At 40.5% G+C, this 7,539-nt stretch overlaps 2 pseudogenes; both read left to right on the plus strand.

The window, feature by feature from the left end:
* Positions 1-340: 340 nt before the first annotated feature.
* Positions 341-1,376, plus strand: LOC149138965 (threonine--tRNA ligase, chloroplastic/mitochondrial 2 pseudogene; annotated as a pseudogene).
* A 3,455-nt stretch (positions 1,377-4,831) lies between these two features.
* Positions 4,832-5,867, plus strand: LOC149138966 (threonine--tRNA ligase, chloroplastic/mitochondrial 2 pseudogene; annotated as a pseudogene).
* The last annotated feature ends 1,672 nt before the right edge of the window (positions 5,868-7,539 follow it).

Raw genomic sequence — 7,539 nt, forward strand, 5'->3', positions numbered from 1 at the left:
AATCCTGTCAGTAAATTGATGTGGCCTTTTGTGATGTTTAAGGAGAAAATTCATTACACAAATCAGTTTGCTGATGGGCCAATACAGGACAATTGTGTATATCTCTAATTGATTGATTGCAAGGCTTTGCAGGCTGGAACTAGTCACAATCTTGGGCAAAAATTTTCTCGTGTTTTTGGTACTCAGTTCACTGATGAAAATGGACAGCGACAATATGTATGGCAAACTTCTTGGGCAGTAAGCACACGCATGGTGGGTGGCATTTTATGACTCATGGCGATGATACGGGCTTGATGCTTCCACCAAGGATGGCTCCAATTCAGGTAGTTATTATTCCGATATGGAAGAATCGTCGATGAGAGGTGTGATCTTGGAGGTAGCATCTAACTTAGAGAAGATACTTAAGGCTGCTGGCATCAGGGTCAAAATGGATGTTGAAGATGAGCAGTATCAACTTAGACCCATGAACTGTCCCTATCATATACTTGTGTACAAGCATAACCTGCGCTCCTACTGGGACTTACCCTTTAAAGTTGCGGAATTGGGTACTGTATATAGATATGACATGTCAGGAAGCTTACATGGTCTTTTCCGTGTAAGGGGTTTCACCCAGGATGATGCACATGTCTTCTGTTTGCCCAGCCAGATCAAGGAAGAAATAAGAAGTGTTTTAGATCTGACAGAAGCAATCTTGTCTCAGTTTGATTTTAAAAATTATGAAATAAACCTATCGACAAAACCTGAAAAGGCAGTGGGCAGTGATGTTATTTGGGAGAAAGCAACCCGTGCTTTAAAAGATGCTCTTGAAGACAAGGGGTGGGACTATTCTGTTGATGAAGGAGGTGGTGCATTTTATGGTTCAAAGATTGATCTTAAGATTGAAGATGCACTTGGAAGAAAGTGGCAGTGTTCGACAGTTCAGGTTGATTTCAATTTGCCTCAGCGATTTGATCTATTTTTCAAATTCATAGAAAAAACGGCCCATCATGATTCACAGGGCCATCCTAGGATCTCTTGAAAGGTTCTTTGGTATATTGATAGAGCATTATGCTGGTGACTTTCCTTTGTGGCTTTCTCCAGTGCCAGCCCGTATTGTACCTGTAACAGACACTCAGGTTCAATATTGTTGGAAGGTAGTGGCAAAGATGAAAGAGACAAATATTAGAACAGAATTATCATTTGGTGAGCGTCTTAGCAAACTAATTTGGAATTCAGAAACACAGAAGATACCTTTGATGGCAGTTGTGGGGCCAAAAGAGGTTGAAAGTGAAACTCTGACTGTTCGAACGAGACATGGGAGAGAACTCGGGACCATGACCATCAATGAGGTTATAGAAAAAATTCAAAACGCAGCAGCTAATAGAAGCTTTTTATAGCATAATAAAATTCAATCTTACTGTTCCCTATATGGCAATTTCCGTAAAGTGGCAAACATCTTTTCAGTGGTCATCATTCCATTTTGGCAGAAGCCATCTTCCAGAGTGGTATGCGATGTGAAGACCGCGTGGCTGGCCAGTTGTCAACATGGGAGGATTGTGTCATCAATGGGAGCCTGCGTAATAGAGAAATAAGATTCGATCTTCTATTAATAGCTTCAGTTAAATCTCCAGGTGGATCTACGCCCCAGTTGATATCTTTAAGTGGCCATCAGAGGATTTTAAACCGCATTGAGTTGTTTATACATAAGTCGTTGTTTTATAGAACCTTCTGCATATGAATTAAAGATATCAGTAACGTGGCAATCGTTGCAAAGTGGCATTCAAAAGTGCGATTACCTATTTCTATCATCAGCTAGTTTTCATGGGCTATTCGAAATCTTCACGCTGGAATAATGGAAGGCTTTTCTATCTTTAGGAGCAGATGGAGGATTCTCCTCTATTTTCATGGGTTTAGTTGAAACAGCGCCCCTGTTTTGGGGGTCGATCTGTTGTTTTTTGGTTTTTAGTTGATTTAATGTATAAAAAAAATAATTTTTTAGAGAGAGAGAGAGAGAGAGGAGAGATTTTCTGAGTGCTGAGAGCTGGAGGAAACTGAGCTTCATTGTGCAGTTTTGTAACAGAGATTTTTAATGAGAAAACCACAGCTCTGACTTCTGAGATTCATGTGGTATGTTAATTTAACATTAGTTTTCCCTTTGTTGCATATGTGATCTGTTATGTTTCATTTCACTTCATGATCGTTTCTAGTTGAGCAAAGGAAGTGTTTAGGTAGGAATTCATAGTATTGTATGCTCCTCCTATAAATTTGCTCATGTTCAATGTTTTCTTCAGTTTGACAAGGATTCAAAGTTATTGTTTGCCCTTGTCAGCTCCTCACCAGTCTTGCCATCCCATTTAAAATCTAGATTTGGTGTTAAATTGCTTGCCTACCTTGCCTCAGTTGATAATCTGTGTAGTCATTATATTTCTCTGTTCAAGCTGTGATTTTGCCCATGCAGCCCAGAAAAACCCCGTCATTAAAAACCCCCAAATCAGCCTTCCTAATCAGTTTACTAGCCTAATATCAGTGTTCCTAATTGGGTCAGCTCATCCTATTGAAAGATCTACCGAGTTTGACCGGAGAGAGCCTTCTCATACCCCGTAGGGCTAGCTACGAGGTGAAATGGTTTGATGTTGCCTTGAAGGTTTACCTTCCTCAGCCTAGGGTGAAATCTCAAGCGCTAACATATTGGCGACCATACTGGGGAGAACAAACTTGTTTGTGGGTTGATGTGTTTGTTTCATAAGTCTTAGATGGGGCCTGAAGTTACGCCAGGAGCCTTCGAAAACGCTCTTGTTTTACATCAGCGTTAGTAGATAAACGCTGCTTCAGTCAATCTCCGTGAGCTTGTGAATACGACCACTTCGATTGCATTTTACCCTAGTACACGTATCAAATTCAGATCTGATGCTGATGGTGGACAACAGTCAGACACTTATGCAGGCTGAATCATTCACCTGGCGACTCCAACTCGATCCAGACATTCCAGTGCCTGTTGATATGTTCATGCAATGGTAGGGTATGTGGCAAACCCTGCACTTTGTGAAGCTCTAAACGAATTTAGAGAAAGCTTAGTGGATATTGAAATTAATGAAGAAGTTTTAAGTTTTTTCCTTCAATGTTTGAAATCTCCGAATTATCATCCTAGCGTCTGTGAGTTACTTGTTGAAAGAATCGAGAAGGAGATTCAAGCTTTAGATGAGCAGATCCAGTCTTATGATTTCCAAGACCCTAAAAAGTTCTTGGAAATCCTCCTTCCTTCACAACAAGCAATAACAGACTTGCCTATAGAGGTATACATTGACAATGTGCAGCTGGAAGTATGCATTGCAGAGTTGGGGCAGCCAACAGAGTCCGGCTTCCGTGATCCTATTGCAGCATACATGGACACATTTTTCAGTTTGATTGACAGATCAGGCTGTCTTCTCTATGACCAGGCTCAGTACGTGCATGAAGGGCTGCCAGCAACTGCATCTGTGACTTCGTGGCAGCATTCTCAAGCGGCATCATTCTCAGGTCTACTTGCATGGTTAATTTGGCATTATAGCATTACCTGATCTATTGTTTATACAGCAGATTAGAGTAGATGTTGTAAATAAATAAGCAGCCATAAAGGCAGCATCTTGTTTTAGTTTGCTTCAAGATTGTTAAGTTATTTTCAGTTTGAGTTCAGTTTCAGTTGTGTCGATGATGACTCCATTGCCCAATGGGTGGAGGCACTGTCTGCTCTCCCAAAGTTCTGCGGTTCTTGGCACCTCCAGGAAGCTGCAGCTGCCATCCCAAATGGAGCCAATGTTAGACTCCGTCTCATGTCAGAGATTGATTCTTCTTCAAAACACTGTTTTGAAGAAGAAATCATTAATGTGGTGTTTTCGATTATGTAATTTATTCTTCAGCTCTTCAAAAGGCAGTGATTTCAAGCTCCTATCCCTGCAAAAGCACAATTCAAAACATTATCAGGTTCAGATGCAAAGCAAGTTAATAAGGTGTTGAACGTAGATCATGTTTGTGCCCCTCCCTTATAATCACAACAAGATCAGGTAGTAGACAACGTATCTGATTTGTCCTCAGTTTTTTCTGCTCATCTATGCGAAAGTGATTTAAAATGTTCCTGTAGTGAATGTATCAGTTGCAAAATCTGGACCTGTTCATGTTTCCACAGTATAATAGCATTCAAGAGGGTGTTCGTGAAGGGTCAGAGCAGTTAAATTGTTTCAATGGAAGTTAATGCTTGTGAGAGTTTGGGCGTAGTCGACAATGCAGCTTATCAGGTACTGCCAGCGGGCTACCATACATTGCTGGTGGGAGATAGACCATCTAAGTCACGAAATTATAAACCTGCAATTTCAATTCCTCTACTGGTATCTCTAAAATAATTCAGCTTAGTATAGTATAGTAGAAGGCATGACTACCGTTTTTGAGGCATACTTTGGTCCATCATTGGATGCAAGCAATCAAGCACTGCTCCGTCACGTATAAAAATAAGGAGAAAAGGTCACCATAACAATGAACAATCCTGTCAGTAAATTGATGTGGCCTTTTGTGATGTTTAAGGAGAAAATTCATTACACAAATCAGTTTGTTGATGGGCCAATACAGGACAATTGTGTATATCTCTAATTGATTGATTGCAAGGCTTTGCAGGCTGGAACTAGTCACAATCTTGGGCAAAAATTTTCTCGTGTTTTTGGTACTCAGTTCACTGATGAAAATGGACAGCGACAATATGTATGGCAAACTTCTTGGGCAGTAAGCACACGCATGGTGGGTGGCATTTTATGACTCATGGCGATGATACGGGCTTGATGCTTCCACCAAGGATGGCTCCAATTCAGGTAGTTATTATTCCAATATGGAAGAATCGCCGATGAGAGGTGCGATCTTGGAGGTAGCATCTAACTTAGAGAAGATACTTAAGGCTGCTGGCATCAGGGTCAAAATGGATGTTGAAGATGAGCAGTATCAACTTAGACCCATGAACTGTCCCTATCATATACTTGTGTACAAGCATAGCCTGCGCTCCTACAGGGACTTACCCTTTAAAGTTGCGGAATTGGGTACTGTATATAGATATGACATGTCAGGAAGCTTACATGGTCTTTTCCGTGTAAGGGGTTTCACCCGGGATGATGCACATGTCTTCTGTTTGCCCAGCCAGATCAAGGAAGAAGAAAGAAGTGTTTTAGATCTGACAGAAGCAATCTTGTCTCAGTTTGATTTTAAAAATTATGAAATAAACCTATTGACAAAACCTGAAAAGGTAGTGGGCAGTGATGTTATTTGGGAGAAAGAAACCCGTGCTTTAAAAGATGCTCTTGAAGACAAGGGGTGGGACTATTCTGTTGATGAAGGAGGTGGTGCATTTTATGGTTCAAAGATTGATCTTAAGATTGAAGATGCACTTGGAAGAAAGTGGCAGTGTTCGACAGTTCAGGTTGATTTCAATTTGCCTCAGCGATTTGATCTATTTTTCAAATTCATAGAAAAAACGGCCCATCATGATTCACAGGGCCATCCTAGGATCTCTTGAAAGGTTCTTTGGTATATTGATAGAGCATTATGCTGGTGACTTTCCTTTGTGGCTTTCTCCAGTGCCAGCCCGTATTGTACCTGTAACAGACACTCAGGTTCAATATTGTTGGAAGGTAGTGGCAAAGATGAAAGAGACAAATATTATAACAGAATTATCATTTGGTGAGCGTCTTAGCAAACTAATTTGGAATTCAGAAACACAGAAGATACCTTTGATGGCAGTTGTGGGGCCAAAAGAGGTTGAAAGTAAAACTCTGACTGTTCGAACGAGACATGGGAGAGAACTCGAGACCATGACCATCAATGAGGTTATAGAAAAAATTCAAAACGCAGCAGCTAATAGAAGCTTTTTATAGCATAATAAAATTCAATCTTACTGTTCCCTATATGGCAATTTCCATTAAGTGGCAAACATCTTTTCAGTGGTCATCATTCAATTTTGGTAGAAGCCATCTTCCAGAGTGGTATGCGATGTGAAGACCGCGTGGCTGGCCAGTTGTCAACATGGGAGGATTGTGTCATCAATGGGAGCCTGCGTAATAGAGAAATAAGATTCGATCTTCTATTAATAGCTTCAGTTAAATCTCCAGGTGGATCTACGCCCCAGTTGATATCTTTAAGTGGCCATCAGAGGATTTTAAACCGCATTGAGTTGTTTATACATAAGTCGTTGTTTTATAGAACCTTCTGCATATGAATTAAAGATATCAGTAACGTGGCAATCGTTGCAAAGTGGCATTCAAAAGTGCGATTACCTATTTCTATCATCAGCTAGTTTTCATGGGCCATTCGAAATCTTCACGCTGGAATAATGGAAGGCTTTTCTATCTTTAGGAGCAGATGGAGGATTCTCCTCTATTTTCATGGGTTTAGTTGAAACAGCGCCCCTGTTTTGGGGGTCGATCTGTTGTTTTTTGGTTTTTAGTTGATTTAATGTATAAACAAAATAATTTTTTAGGGAGAGAGGGAGAGAGAGGAGAGATTTTCTGAGTGCTGAGTGCTGGAACAGAGCTTTCAATGTGCAGTTTTGTAACAAAGATTTTTAATGAGAAAACCACAGCTCTGACTTCTGAGATTCATGTGGTATGTTAATTTAACATTAGTTTTCCCTTTGTTGCATATGTGATCTGTTATGTTTCATTTCACTTCATGATCGTTTCTAGTTGAGCAAAGGAAGTGTTTAGGTAGGAATTCATAGTATTGTATGCTCCTCCTATAAATTTGCTCATGTTCAATGTTTTCTTCAGTTTGACAAGGATTCAAAGTTATTGTTTGCCCTTGTCAGCTCCTCACCAGTCTTGCCATCCCATTTAAAATCTAGATTTGGTGTTAAATTGCTTGCCTACCTTGCCTCAGTTGATAATCTGTGTAGTCATTATATTTCTCTGTTCAAGCTGTGATTTTGCCCATGCAGCCCAGAAAAACCCCGTCATTAAAAACCCCCAAATCAACTTTCCTAATCAGTTTACTAGCCTAATATCAGTGTTCCTAATTGGGTCAGCTCATCCTATTGAAAGATCTACCGAGTTTGACCGGAGAGAGCCTTCTCATACCCCGTAGGGCTAGCTACGAGGTGAAATGGTTTGATGTTGCCTTGAAGGTTTACCTTCCTCAGCCTAGGGTGAAATCTCAAGCGCTAACAAGAGCCATTATCATTATTTGTGGTTTCTCTCGTGCTTGTTAACGGTTCACATCATTGACTGGTAATCAAGTGACTTCCTAGCATGTTTGAATTCAACAAATTCATTCACATGTTAGGATTTGTACTTTGATCGGGTCATTTGGAGCGTAAGACCCTGGGCTAAGATTACACAAGTCCAGGTTGCGAGGCGATGTGACATGGTCATGTTGATATACATGTCTCTTTTATATGGATGGCTGTGACCATACCATGAGTTGTTATATGTGATCCTTCTCATTATTGGATGGCTGCGACCATACCTTGGTTTCATTATGATCCTTTCTACTAGATGGCTACGCCCATGCCTTGGATCCATTTACATGATCATTCTCTGGATGGTTGCGTCC

The sequence above is a fragment of the Pinus tabuliformis genome, chromosome X (assembly GCF_031772625.1).
Source record: "Pinus tabuliformis cultivar Carrire ecotype Pingquan chromosome X, CPIR1, whole genome shotgun sequence".
NCBI lineage: Eukaryota > Viridiplantae > Streptophyta > Pinopsida > Pinales > Pinaceae > Pinus > Pinus tabuliformis.